The 15,495-nt window shown below is 35.2% G+C and overlaps 1 protein-coding gene across 2 annotated transcripts in view; it reads left to right on the top strand.

Moving 5' to 3' along the window:
• The window catches only part of f13a1b (coagulation factor XIII, A1 polypeptide b), an 89,931-nt gene that overhangs the window by 28,461 nt on the left and 45,975 nt on the right, over window positions 1-15,495 (top strand). Inside the window, exons 13-15 of one of the 2 annotated variants that reach the window (XR_007440205.1) lie at window positions 2,780-2,940; window positions 4,075-4,211; window positions 4,502-5,030. The exons of the other annotated variant lie outside the window; for it this stretch is intronic. The gene's annotated coding sequence lies outside the window, so the exon portion shown is untranslated. Of the gene's footprint in view, window positions 1-2,779; window positions 2,941-4,074; window positions 4,212-4,501; window positions 5,031-15,495 lie in introns of those variants that run through there. 2 annotated transcript variants of the gene reach the window in all.

Genomic DNA, 15,495 nt, shown 5'->3' with positions numbered 1-15,495 from the left:
ATGCAACCCCTCACAATGGTTTTCATTCTTCATAAAAAAAAAATACATTAAAAATATTATTGCTTAGTTGATTAAGAGAGATGCAGAGTTCTCCAAAATCTTCTTTTAAACTGATTGAATGAGAGATTATTGCAGTGTGGAACTGTCACCACATTGTATGACTGTCCAGCCAAATATTAAAACACCTCTATTATTAGTGTACTGTGGTAAACCCATATTCAATCTGTGTTACATAAGTCAGAAATTAAAGTGGAATGCAAATTACTACAAAATTACTACAAAACAAAATTGTAAGGGATGTATCATATGTACATTGCTACCCTGCAAGCTGTTAATCCTTTGTAGGGTACCATCTGTAAAAGCTACAGGCACAGTGCCTCACAATATTGCTTAAAATCGTGTCCACATCGAACACATTTTGTGTCCTCATGCAGCAAACCCAGCAGGTTCAGCAGAACAGGGAACGCATACTCAACATCAGCTCACAACAATGGAGAGAAGTTTCTGTGGTCCGATAAAGTGATCGGAAACTATGTTAAAGAATTATTTTTAATTACATTTTGATGAATGTTGCAGTTACTTCTTGATATCATTGCAATTGTCCCATCATGGATTTAGCTAAGTTTGCCTTTTTGTCTTCAAGTGTATATTTTAAAAGTATTATTATACACAAATGTTACAGCAGTGGAGGTGGGTAAGAGACAGATGTGACATTAAAGTTTGATTTCCAATAAAAACATTCTTTCAAAAACTCATAAAAAACTTTTGCTGTATGCATCCTAAGTTACCACTGTTCCATTGTTGCCTAACCTTGCTTACGTCCATGTTTTTCTGAGATGTAAACTAACATGCAAATCTTATCCAAGCCCTCTTCTCTCTTCAACCCCTATCTCGTGACAGGCTTATAGTAAACATATGATCTGCTAGACATATTTCTAAAACACTGTTTTATGTCTGTTACACTACTATTATAACACCTTCTATTTGAGGTTCGGAACATGGTCTTGTTTATGGTTGGATTTTTTCAGATTTATTTTGTGCCTGATACTCCTTTTTTTTTAACCCGTGCTTCATCCACCTACCTTTATGAACGTCATAATAACAATGAATCCTCATAAAAACCATGTTACATTTTTTTGGGATGGAATGTTGAAACGGGGCACTTTTATCAAATGCTTGAAACCAGTGTTCTCTCCTACTGTCATAATGAAAGGCTCCATCTTTTTTTTCCTAAACATATTAAGAGATAGAGAGAGAGGGCACGCGAGAGCAAGAGAGAGAGAGGGTGCGCACGCGAGTGAGAGAGAGATAGAGAGAGTATTGTTGGGAAAACCGCACCACCCTTTGTGCCTTCTCCAATGCGTTCCCCTGGATTCTTTTGATGGAAGCCCAAAGTAGAGACATGTTATAGAGATACAGGATACTTGATCTTCAGCAAAACAACCGCCTGTAACCGTCTTGAAGACCAGGCGCTAACGGCTAGATCTTGCAGGTAACTGACAGTTAAAACAGACTAGTATTTTAGAGAACTCAGTGAGTTTGTGTCCACTGTCTCAGCTGTCTTTCTCTACTCTGCTGTAACATGTCAACACCTTCCATTTAGCTGGCCTCTAGGTCAGTGGGGCAAGTTTTATGTCAAGTCATGTTGCCTACCTAGTATCACACCTTTATTCATAATTTATTTATTCATTTATTCATAATTCATAACAGAATATTCTATGAAATTAGTATTTAAATTTAATATATTACCTTATTGGGCTTCAAAACGCATAAGACAATGGCTTCCCACTTCTTCTGTCAGGCTGTGGAGGAGTGTGGAAGGAGCCTAAACTAATTTAACTCTGGGAGATAGTTATTTACTTACACCACTAACCATCAACACCCACTTCAGTCAGATTTTAACACTGACAGTGCAGAGAACATGTAGAGCAACTCTGAAATCAAATTTACACAACTCTGTGTAAGTGGGTAACTCCTGAAATGCAACACTGGTGTTTTTGCTGTGTACTTTTAAATAAAGCAGCTCCTTCAAATCACTCTAAAATTACTCTACTGCTTTAGTCCACATGCTTTCTTTATTTTTAGTGAAGGTCCAGTATCTTTAAGCTTGTTCAGAAAATTCAGGTCCTTTATTAGAGGCAGCTCAAAACACGAATTGAATAAGCCTCATATTGATATTAAATATAAAATTACACTCTAAACTCTAAAAGCCATCCTGAAAAAAATCAATTTGTTAACTTTAACAGTTATCCAACTATTTTTAATTGGCAGGTATTTGCTTTGGGAAATGAGAAATGAGAAAATTAATTTGCTTATTGTTTTGACTCCAGATATCTTTCTATTGTTTAAATCTATTAAGTAGGAATGTAAGTAAGTATGTCCTTCTGTCATTGATAATAATCATACACATTGTTGTACATGTTGAGCAGACTGAACACACATTTACAAAAAAATAATAATTCAGTTTTTCACTCAGTGAGAACAGACTGAGGTATCAACAGACACATCTTAGAATGACCAATTATATTTCTTTATATTTGGCATTTTGTTGGTTTATTTTTTTCACACTACTACTCATTTACAGAACAGTAAGTAACTTTGAATTTAGTTTTTGCATCTTAGCTTGAACAAGTCAAGCAAAATTTCTACCTGTTACACATTTCAGAAGATGGGTGGATGCTGCTGTAAACAGATACCTTTTTTCAGCATGAATCTCAATTCTCCCATTTTCAGGGGGGTTTGTGTATTAAATTTGCTCTGTTGCTCCTGCTGTTGATAGGTAAGAAGGAGAAGGTGCTGGTGCGCAGCAAGGACTATCAGAGTAAGCTGGTGGGGCAGGGGAACCTGCACTTCATCACTACAGGAAAAGTGAAAGAGAAGGGGCAGATCATCACCGCCATGAGACTCATCGTCGTGCACAATCCCAAGCTCACTGTGCAGGTGTGTACTGACGACATCTCTGACAAAATAATACAAACTCCAAAACCTTTTATTTTAGATGATTTCTGGGTGATGTGTTCTTCAGTAAATATTAAATATTATTTTATGAATTACACAATATTTTATGAATATCTGAAACATCTGAATTCAGTCTTACCAGTCCTAGAACAGTATTAGAGTAATTTAGACTCAAACCTTAACATTTCCATCTCCAAACTCGTATTGTCCCATAACCCATTAAAGCTATAGAATGCTGCACTGACCTGTGGGATATGTGTGTGTGTGGTCTCCTACACTGAATGTGGATGTGATTCACACAGGCAGTTCTTGCCAGATGCTGCTGGTTACAGTAATTTCTTTCCAGACACTGTGTTGTTATTGACCAGTATAATTAGAATTCTAATGTCGACCTGTTTCAATTTGATATCTTGAGAATCTCCATAGTTTTTTGAGTTAAATTTACCAATGGGTCAGAAATGTGGTTTAGCCAAAATTAAACAGACTATGAAGAGATAAACATTATACTACGTCATGGTTTTACATTGTGAAATAAATCATCTGAACCCCGTTTATTCATGTAAAGTGACCAGATATTTTGTTTATTTTTTCTGTTGTTTTTTTTTGCTGTATTATAACAGACCTTTTGCATTTTATTAAAATCATGTAAATATGATTCTAAAAATGTTTATCAATTCTGGCACCAAAACAGGTAGAAAGTTGAGTTAGGGATTTTCATAGGCTCATTAATATGTCGATTTTAATTGGTTGTTGCTGAGGCTACATATAAAAATACTGCAAAAACAATGATATCCGGAACTATGAGAAGCTCTGTGGGGCTACGTACTCATGAACACGGATGTGCTCACTTCAAGAAGTAAAGCAACACAGAACAAAACTTTGTAAGTCTGAAACTTAGACTCAATTTGAACTTCCTGGTTTGTGTCCAATGACTATTTGTCTTTTTCTGATGAACCATTTAAGGTAATCTGTGAGAGCCAAACACAGTTCCAAGTACAGGTATCATGTTCACACAGATGTGCAAAGCAGTGTAACACCCTCTATTTACACCCTGCACATTGCACAGGGAATACTTAACAAAATAATTACTCACTGTTTGTCTCTTGTCTCTGATAGGTGACTGGATCTCCTAAAGTGAGTGAGGAGATGTAGGTGACGGTGGAGTTCACCAACCCCTTTAAATTCAGCCTGGAAAATGTGTATGTTCGTCTGGAAGGGCCTTGAATCCTGTCAATAAATACAAAGATGTACAGGTGACCAAAATTCAGCTAGTTTCGCAGTTGTATAGGGCAAAACATCACTCTAATCAGGCTGTGTCCTCTGCAGGTCAGCACTGTTCCATTCTCACATCTGCACATCTGCAGTATACTGTAAAACTTACACCCCAACCAGTTAAATGATTACATAGTACATGTTCCACTGTAGTCCACTGTTAGTGTTAAAATAACACTGTGAAAATGACATTTCAACATTGTTTTAAGGTGAAAGTCTCACTGAACCTTTCGCCTCATGACCAAACTGTGTGAATGCTTGTGCTTTACAGTATAATAGCCCCAGGCAGCTCTATAACATGGACGGAGCATTTCAGTCCTCGGAGAGCAGGCACCACCAAGCTGATGGCCAGTCTGGACTGTTCTGCTCTCAGGCAGGTGTATGGGGAGGTCGAGGTCACCATCCAGCCATGAAGCCATCCAGATACAGAGAGAGGAGGAGAAGGACCTTAGAGCAGCGTTAGACCAATTAAAAGAAAGGCATGTTTAGATAACTGTGTTCAGTAATGCAAACACAGTCTGTAACAAACTAACTGCTTTTTGTGTTATGCTTATAGGAGTGTACTTATAATATAGAAACAGTAATAAGATCTTGCACTCCCATGTATATAATTTTCTGCAATGCAAACTGGTAAAACTTACCAGGTAAACAATGCTGGTTGAGAAAATAAAAGCATTTGAGAAACACATTTCTCATTTCGAAGATCACGCAAGGGGTAGAGAAACAGGGGTTATTTGTAAAAACTGCATTTTTTGACTTGAAAGCAGCTCACACTAAAAGCTGACTTAGACCAGTGGAATCGGGTTTCATTATTTTGAAGATAACAGCTGAATCTAAATATTTTGCTGTGAATAATCAGGAGTAGATCAGAAAAATAAATGCTGGTTAGAATCTTTCAAATAATTGTGGTCACAGTGAGCTCAGAAATTAAAATATCTCAATCAAATAATGGTCAACAAATAACCAAAACAAAAAAAAAGCTAATTCAGCATCTGACTACTGTTGCCGAAAGCCTCAGAATTATATTAAATATAGAATTACACTGTAAACTCTAAAAGCCATCCTGAATAATTAAAATTTGTTAACTTTATCCACCTTTTTTTAATTGGCAGGTATTTGCTTTGGGAAATGAGAAATGAGAAAATGAATTTGCTTATTGTTTTGACTTCAGATATATTTCTATTATTTAAATCTATTAAGTAGGAATGTAAGTACGTATTTCCTCCTGTCATTGAGATTCACTGTCAAAATCTTGTCATGTCTTTTAAAATGAAATTGAAAATAATCGTACACATTGTTGTACATGTTGACCAGACTGAACACACGTTTACAAAAAATATAATAATTCAGTTATTCACTCAGTGTTAGTGAACTGGAGAACAGACTGAGGTATCAACAGATGCATCTTAGAATGACCAATGATATTTCTTTATATTTGGCATTTGGTTGGATTATTTTTTTTTCACACTTCTGGATGTTATAGCACATTGTACCATGTTACACAACATGAGAATAAAATTAGAATAAATGCAAACATGCATTAGGAAAACAGTTTTTCAGGAAAAAATAGCCTTAATCTGATTTCTTATTAAATCTTACAATCTTGTTAAAACAACTGTATCTTCTCATTGATGCTCAGAGACAACACGTTCATGTGTTCAAATTCATGACATGCAGGGGCTGGTTAAAAAAAACAAGTTGGCACATAATTAATTAAATAAAGAAGTTGACACTTCTTTTGTTTTTTTACGATATATATGATTTTACGATTATTTTTTATCATTATTTGTTATTAATGACACTATTACCACCGTGTTGCCCTTATTTCAATTCTCAAGCAATATTTTAAGAAGTTGGTTTTGGCTCACATAAACAACTACAATTTATCATACTTAATGCCATCAAATACAACTGCTCCACTGAAGATTTTAGAACCTCTAATATCTACCTGTCCTTGTCACTCTTACATACATAACACAGATAAATCAAGTTCTTTGGAATGTGGTTTACTGACTTTATGTCAGCCTTTGACTCTATTATAGTCATCAACCTCCACGCACATCAGTATGCAGCTGGGTTCTAGACTTCCTGACTAACAGGTCTCACGTGATCAGAATGTAACACATACCTTCTTGATAACCCCTTGCACACATTTGCTCACAAAGTGAAATTTGTGAAAGTGTAATCAACTTAGATCATGTTTCATGAGGAATTAAAGCATGGGAGAAAGTACAGGTGGCACTAAATGCTAAGTAGACATTGTAATGTGCTTTTGGGAGATAGGTAAACCTTTAATTATTTAATCTATTTGAGTTTCAAACTACAGCAGTCTTGATCTACTGTTGTCTAAATGCATTTGCTGGTTAGTTTTTTACACATTGGACCTTGTAAACCCTTGAATGTCACATGACTTGGAAGAAATACATCTGCACAGAAGACAAAAGAAAACATTAAAAAAAGGAAATAATCACTCCTAATACACGACTATATAATTAAATTGAATGGACATTTGTATTAGCAGTTTTCTAAAATATATATACCTATTTTAAAAATAATTATTTAAGTTGTCCAGGGAAATCGGCCTTAAATTAATCAGTAACATCCAAGGTCTTCATGCCATTAGCTCAGAGGGAAAAGACACAGAGAAACAGGTTCCTTCATTCATTTTATACAGTTTTATACCCCAAAAGGTTGTATAGCCCATGTGATTTGTATAAAAGCTCAAATAAGGGAATAACTTTACTGATTCGCTGAAAGCTCTGTTGCTATGATAATTAGTAATTGACACAGATACATACTAATCTTCTCTGTCACTAGTACTTCTGTAAAACTGGACCTAGTGAGACCCATCTGTATGTGTGTGTGTGTGTGTGTGTAAAAAAAAAAAAAGAAGTCACCCTTAGGCAAAACCACAGCAGTTTCGATAATAGTCAGTGAGCCTGACCTCTAATTACGTACACATAAGTTTAACCCTGATGCTGAAAGCTAAGAGAAAGAGAACAGAACAATCTGGAATATAGTAATTGGTTATATGTACTTGTGTATATGTAGAATTTTTTTCCTGCAAGAAGAAGCCGAATACTTCAAAATTTGGTAAGTCCTTACATCACATGATATTTGATATTCTTTGACTTTGATATTCATGCTTACAGTTCAGATTAGCAAAGTGCAGTTTACTTATTAAATAAAGTGGTTCTAAAATATAGAATGTTATTTACAAATCAACAGTTTATTATTCTCCATTCGTAAAGATTCTACTTTTAAAAATACAAGGGGACAGGTGGAATGGAAAATAACAAAACAACAAAAGTAACCAGTAAAAGATGCTGCTTGGTGTTTGAAAAGTACTGAATTCTTTGGCAAGAAAGCAGGAGTTCAGGATAAATTTACATTATAATATAACTAATATAATATAATACAAGTTAAAAAAGATGTCTTTAGTGTTTGCTCGGATTGTATTTTGTAATGTTATCTTGCTGTAAGTCAGCATTTAATTAATCACATTCAATGCAGCATTGTGTTTGATACAGTAGTTTATCCTCAGTTTGTATATAGCAGTTTGATTATTTGTGACTCTTCAGAAGATGTCTTGATAGAACGGTCTCTCAGCTTGGCAAATTATTTGTCACTCTCTCCAGGAAACAGTGTTTTGTTTTTTTAGTTACTGATGGATTTATTTTCCCCTTTGGGCTTGCATTTCACTCTTCTTTAATCTACCGTTGAATTGTTTACATGTATAGTGTGCAAACAAGAATAAAATTATTATCATATGTTCCACAGATAGTGAAAGAAAACATGTGCACATCTCTGAACACAGCATAAATAAACATTTCTTCTTGGTTGTGTGAAGCCAGTGAGGTATGCGTTCTCTTGCAACACAAATCTCAGTACAGGCGATGTAATGTCACTAACATTTAGCTTAGACCAAAAATTATGGCCTAAATCCTCATACCATAAGAATGAAACTGATGGGACATTTGTTCTATATCAAACATAACAGCAATTGTCCAAGAATGCTTTAGGCTACTGAACAATAAAACTGAAATATTAATACTATGTCACTATTTTGTAACATATATATGATAAAAGTTTGGTCTTAGATAATTCAATATACACAATAGCTTTCTGTGAGTAATACAAATGTTTTTGTGTGTGAGATATATTGAATGGAATTGGGTGTGAAATTGAATGGAATTCTGAAACTAAACCTTTATTCAGAATATTTGTATTCCTTATTTTAGAACTAACAGTTTACATAATAAAAAAAAATCTTTGCTAGGATGACCAGTTCCTTTTAAATTTAAACAGTGTTTAAAGTTTATTTCAAGAAAAAAAATAATTATTTGAATGTTTATTGTAAAAAATATATTTCCAGTCACAATCAATCTGAGCTCAGACTTTTATTCCATTCGAGACATATTACTAAAAGCTGAGTAGTCCTTTGGAGATGCTCAAGATCCAAATATGTACAAAAATAAATACAGAAAAGTACAATATATACAATACAATAAACTCTTCATGTTGACATACATGCACTTACTCAGAGGGGCTGAGAGACAAAACATACTGAAACAACAATACTGACTGGTCTGACTGGTAGACACAACATTTTTAAAATGCTTTCACTTAAACATGAAACTTATTCACCATCAAAACTTAACTGCTAGATTCATAGATATAGTTTCCCTTGATATCAACATTGTGTTTTTGTTGGAGAACATGCATAATATATATACATATACAACTATATATAACTATAACTATATATATATATATATATAACTATATATATATATATATATATATATATATATATATATATATATATATATATATATATATATATATATATACGTATATATACACACACAACTATATATATATATATATATATATATATATATATATATATATACGTATATATATAGTTGTGTTCAAATATATTCAACCCCCACTGTAGTAAAGTATTTTAGCAAGTTTAAAATTTATTTAACATTATTATTTTATATTATCAACTAAGAACTTGTATACTAGTGAAGGGTGTGATTGTAAACAATAGCAGAGTTGACCATAAATGAAACCTTGCTATACCTTGAGATGTTGTGATGAACCTGCAGTTCTAGAATGGAACATGTATGTGTGTGTGTTTATGTAGTGCTGTTCAAAAGTTTGGAATCTTTAGCATATAAACGCTATATATATATATATATTAAAATATCAGCAGCTGAAGGCAGAATATTGAGCCATGCTGGCAATGTAACATGCTTCATTATGCTGTAGAATTCTGAGGATGGCAGTTTAGTGAATATGTGAGACTGCTTCATGTTTGAGTAGTAGTGATGAGTTTTGTACAAATGTCCACATTGTGAAAGTCATCCCTGATTGAAACAGGTAAAGAGATGAGGATTCCAGGCTTTTGAGACAGTGTGTGTGTGGGTTTCTGTGTGTGTTGGATGAAGCAGTGAGAGAGATAGACAAAACATCTCTTCGCTGCTATCTTCTATCACATTTGGTGTGTGTGTGTGCGCATGTGTGTTAGTGTGTATGTTTCTAACATTTGTCTAACTCTGATATTCTATAAGCGAATCTAATGATGAATATAATGTGTGTGTGGCTGTGTCAGAATCGCTCCCTATTCCAGAAATAGTGCACTATATAGTGTGTAAACCATTTTTGCAGTACTGTTTAAAACCGCAGCAGTACATTACATTCCCTATATAGTTCACTATGAAACAACCTAATGCATCACAAAATTTACAAATTCCAAAATATACTATAATATAATGCTGTTGTGTCAGATGTCCTCAAACATGGTTTATTGTTTGGTTGTTCCATAATCAGTTCAGTAAATAGAAAATGCTACATAGTGAAAGAGTTAATGAGTGAGCCATTCTGAACACAGGTTCTGTCTTCATGTGGTTTAGGCCTTTTCTATTCTTATTCTTTTCTTATTGAGACTGATTTCAGCTCAGTCTCAGCTGAATGAGATTTAAAGAATACACATATCTAATTTCTCTAGTGGTTCTTGTGTATCTCAGTCTATGCTGATCTTTTGATTCTCTTAATGAGGATAGTAGATTTAAGAAACCAGTAAGGAAAGATCTTACTTTCTTTGGAAAGGTGTAATTTGACAAACTCAGTGTTGGATCTATCACGAGCTGCAGTGAATTGGGTCTCTCTTTCTGACTTTTAAACAAGGAGACATCAGATGTCTTTAAAAAAAAAAATAATGGAGCTTTTTGTTTTGCTTTCCATATGTTTTCTATTTCTCGCAATGAAGAACTTGCTTGCATTCTGGCAATGAAGAACTCGCTTGCATATTCTTGGCTATATTTTGAGTCCCCATCAGAGCACAACAATATAATGATAATGTTTATACAGTTTAGGAATATCAAGCATTGTTTGGCTGGAAATAATTTTTGTTTTAGTTATTTCATGAGGCTAAACAATTTTTAAACATATTATAGAATTCCTTTCAGGATTTCTTTTTTATTATTATTTTTTCTTTTAAGGTTTTTTTTTTGTGGGGGGGGGGGGGGGGGGTTCTCTTTTTGATTGAATGTTGCTCAGTGCTGTTTTCTGGGTGTTTGAGAAGGCGGGGGTGGTGCTCATCACAGAAGTTTTGACCCTCAGAGACAGGGTCCTCTGCAACAATACTGTGAACATCATCTGAACCAGAGCACTTCATGAGGAGAGTCTCAGATGAGAGACTGTGTTTGGTCCAGCTGTCGGTCGACGGCTGGACTGCGTCTTCACCGGACCTGCTGTGACTGAAATGTTACAGCACTGGTCCAGGAAACTGGTTTCAGATCTGGAAGAACTGAGCGATCAGAGACCGCTTCAGAACAGCACCTGCTCAACCATCAACACTACCCACCCCCAGCAGCCAATCAGCCCAGTGGATCCACCCCTCAGCCTGAGCCAGCAACGGAGACGTGAGACCAGATTTTTTTTATTTTTTATTTTTATGCCTGTTTACTTTTTTTTCATTAAAAGGAGTGATTTTATTTAATTTTTGATGTTTATGCCTCATGTAGAAAATGTTTGGTTAAACTTTAAATCTGGTGGTGACTCAAATTATGACTGTTTTACCTTTCTTTTTAAGAATAATATTTATTTATATATATATAAAAAAAAAATATTTAATTGTAAATAGTAGCCAAACATGGTTGCTGGGCAGATTAATACATTAGAGGCCTATCGCACACTGGCCCTCAATTGCACACCTGGCTTTTGACAAAATTAATACATATAAACTTAGATGTAGTTGTAACTAGCTAAAGTAACCAAGCATGCTGGCTTAAATAAAAATCAACCATTTAAAATCTTATTAAATACACTATCAACTACAAAAAGAGATATAAATCTTTCTCTTATATGTGCATTAATATTAATGCTAAATTAATTCAATATATATAATAATAACTAGCTTGCTAAACCACCAGCTAACTTTGTCAGTCTTGCAACTATGCCAAACAAGTGAAACTTAAATATGTTTTTATTTTTGCAATTAATTTACAGATATATATATATATATATATATATATATATATATATATATATATATATATTTGTATATATATATATATATATATATATATATATATATATATACAAAAATATATATTGGAACTGAACAAGAAAAATAAATATTAGGCCAATAACTTCTAACAGGACCACTGCAGGTTTAAAATCACTGCCATAGAAACTAGTTAGTCTAAACTTAGGTGGACCATCCCTACAACAGCTTTGTTAAAGCTCACCTTCTGCGAAAATCCAAATTTTCTTGTTTTTTGTGGAATACAGTAGGTCTCTCCGAGTTGAATGTGTACACCTGCACATTAAACTGTTTTGCAGCCCCCATTGTTTGCAGGAGCTAAGCAAAGAAATCCCCCCTCCCCCCCTCCGAAAAACGGGTGAATTTTGAATGATCTTTCTGCCTACGTAGGCAGAAACTCACAGACCAGCCCACCTTGGCTCGAGAAACTCCCAGAGGCGGAGCTGAAGCGACGCAACATCACCGCTCATCAGTTAGGAGGTGGGAGGCAGTGAGCGGCAGAGCGGTGGAGGGGCGTCGCAGTGCTCCTAGCCAATCAGAGGAGAGATATTTGCATGCTGTTTGCATGTATGAATATTCATGAGCAAAGCTGGAATCCGGTCATTTTGGACACACCCCTAAAACAGTCCATTAAAAAAGAGCTATACAGAGACACCTGAGCACTTTTTTTTTACAAAAACGGCTCACATGTCATTCATTCATACTAGAGACCACAACTAGACATTTTAAAATGAAAGAAAAAACGACGGAAGGTGAGCTTTAACATTTAAATTCTAACATCAGCCAAAGGTTTTTAGACTCAGGTTAACAGACGGAAAATAAGTTTACATAGTATATAGAGGAAATGCACTGACTGCATCATACTCATCAGAGTTTTTGGAGGAACTGAACTCTCTATTTAATAACTAAAATAAAAAAGGGGTGTTTTATGCTCTTTGTGTGTATAACAGCACTAATCAGACTAAATATTCTGAACAATGCTTTAAGGATTTCTGAGTATGTGTAAAGTTGAGGATTGTTCGTCTACAGATTGGCATTAAGAATTTTGGCACATAACAAACTATTTTAAAATAAATAAAACTAAGATTAATCTGAAGTGCACAAATAAGTTTTAGATGTGCTTCAAAGGAAGAACTAGGTGATCCCTGATGGATATAAACTGATAGAGAGTTACAAATCTTTGGTGCATAAATACAAAAGGCAACGTTAAACGTTCTCAACAAATGAGCTGGAATTGTCGATCTGTCAGGAGTCCTGATATATACTTAGCTGCTAAGCCATTAAGAGATTTTTACACTTTTTACACTAAATGAATATTAAAATCCAATCTAAATAATCTTCTCTCTTTTTTTTGTGTGAGTTAGAACTGTAGCTGCAGCATTCTGACCAATATGTTATTTGTAAATTGAAGATTCTGGTAATCCAGAGAATAATGCATTACAATAGTCTAATCAAAACAAAGGTTTACATCAGCTTCTCAGCATCTAGTGTAAAGAAAATGTCTAATTAATGTATAAAAAATATATTATGGTTGATAGTTAAATTAGACAATGTGAAAGGTTAAAAGAAAATAAGAAGGTATTTGATAAATAAATGTTGAGACTATGTATTCTATAGTCTAGAGCAAAAACAATGGCAATGTTAAAAAAACTGACTTGATTTTAACACTTTTATAAATTTATGTTGTAATTCTGAAAAAAAAAGAGAAAGTTAATGTAGTAAGCATTTGTTTATGAATCTTCTCAGATCCATGGTGGGCATAACGAGGCAGGGAGAGTCCGGCGTGGGGACTGGTGTGCAATAGGCACCAGCATGTCCACAGCTGAGATGAAGAAACACTTGTTCTCATACTCTGTATGCGTACACTTGTCATTACTCCCGGGGCTTCTTAGGCGTTATGTAGACCATCATGGAATCTTGGATGATTCCATTTGGTCTAGAAGGGGGGAGTGAAGGGTGTGATTGGAGATAACCACACCTTCACACTCTTATTCTTAAACATTTTATACATTTATATATACAGTTATTATTTTTACTGTTCACTAGAGGTGGGCGATACCGGGAATTTTGGTATCGATCCGATACCAAGTAAACGCAGGGCCAGTATTGCCGATATCGATACTGATACCGATACTTATATTTAAGCTTTATAGATCCAAATGATCCAAAAACCTAGGATATAATTTCACCAAACATTGTAAGTGATAACAAAATACTTTAGTATCACAATCAACATTTTTTGTTTAGAAACAATGGAACAGTAACAAAACAAAGTTTAAATATAAAGTAAAAAAATATTAAAAAATAAAATAAAAATTCTCCCCTCACTAGACATCTTTTCTAGTTCTTTGTTTCTTTGTTTCTTTTTTTTAATAGAATTGTCATTTGGAAAAACAATAAAAAATAAGGAATTGTCTTCCTTTCAGTGCAATTCAAATGCAAGTTTTTCTTAAATAAACAGAGTGTAAAAAAATATCACTCAACACAAATCTCCTGAGGTAGAGGCGTGTCGACTCGAGGAGAGCGCTGAGTGGGCGGGGCCAGGCTGAGCCTACCTGCGTGGCGGTTTGGCTGGCTTTGCTGAGCCATGTGACGCATGTGCAACAACAAGAGACCAGAGAGTAGACTGTGGTGAATCCTCGTGTGCAGCAGTCATTGCGTGCGGCAGAGAAAAAAGCTTGAATATCGATATTTTTACACGAGTATTGCTCAATACCAATACCAGCGTTGGTATCGATATTATCGATATTTGGATCGATCCGCCCACCTCTACTGTTCACTTTATAATTCACTTAATAACCTTATGATCTCTGCTCTCTTTTTAACTGTGTCACAATTCCATCCACTCTTTTCCTCCGTTTAATCTTCTCACAGACTTTAAGACACTTAAGGACTGTCTGCTGTGTTCATGAAGGACATAGAGCTGAACAACATCATGATAACAACTCTCTTTCTCTCTCTCTCTCTTTCTCTCTCTTTCTCTCTCTCTCTCTGGGTTGTGAATGTGTTGATCTATCGAGATTTTATTACACTATGTGTTGACTCGTTGATGTACTTTTACTCTTTTCTAATATATATCTATTAATTTTTGTTCCTTTTATACACTGCTCAAAAAAATAAAGGGAACACTCAAATAACACAATAAAACTCCAAGTAAATCAAACTTCTGTGAAATTAAACTGTCCACTTAGGAAGCAACACTGATTGACAATCAATTTCACCTGCTGTTGTGCAAATGGAATAGACAACAGGTGGAAATTATTGGCAATTAGCAAGACACACTCAATAAAGGAGTGGTTCTGCAGGTGGGGACCACAGACCACTTCTCAGAACCTATGCTGTCTGGCTGATGTTTTGGTCAGTTTTGAATGTTGGTGGTGCTTTCACACTCGTGGTAGCATGAGACGGACTCTACAACCCACACAAGTAGCTCAGGTAGTGCAGCTCATCCAGGATGGCACATCAATGCGAGCTGTGGCAAGAAGGTTTGCTGTGTCTGTCAGCGTAGTGTCCAGAGGCTGGAGGCGCTACCAGGGGACAGGCCAGTACACCAGGAGACGTGGAGGAGGCCGTAGGAGGGCAACAACTCAGCAGCAGGACCGCTACCTCCGCCTTTGTGCAAGAAGGAACAGGAGGAGCACTGCCAGAGCCCTGCAAAATGACCTCCAGCAGGCCACAAATGTGCATGTGTCTGCACAAACGGTTAG

The sequence above is a fragment of the Astyanax mexicanus genome, chromosome 8, assembly GCF_023375975.1.
Source record: "Astyanax mexicanus isolate ESR-SI-001 chromosome 8, AstMex3_surface, whole genome shotgun sequence".
Taxonomy (NCBI): domain Eukaryota; kingdom Metazoa; phylum Chordata; class Actinopteri; order Characiformes; family Acestrorhamphidae; genus Astyanax; species Astyanax mexicanus.
This window is presented reverse-complemented; position numbering and strand designations above follow the sequence as displayed.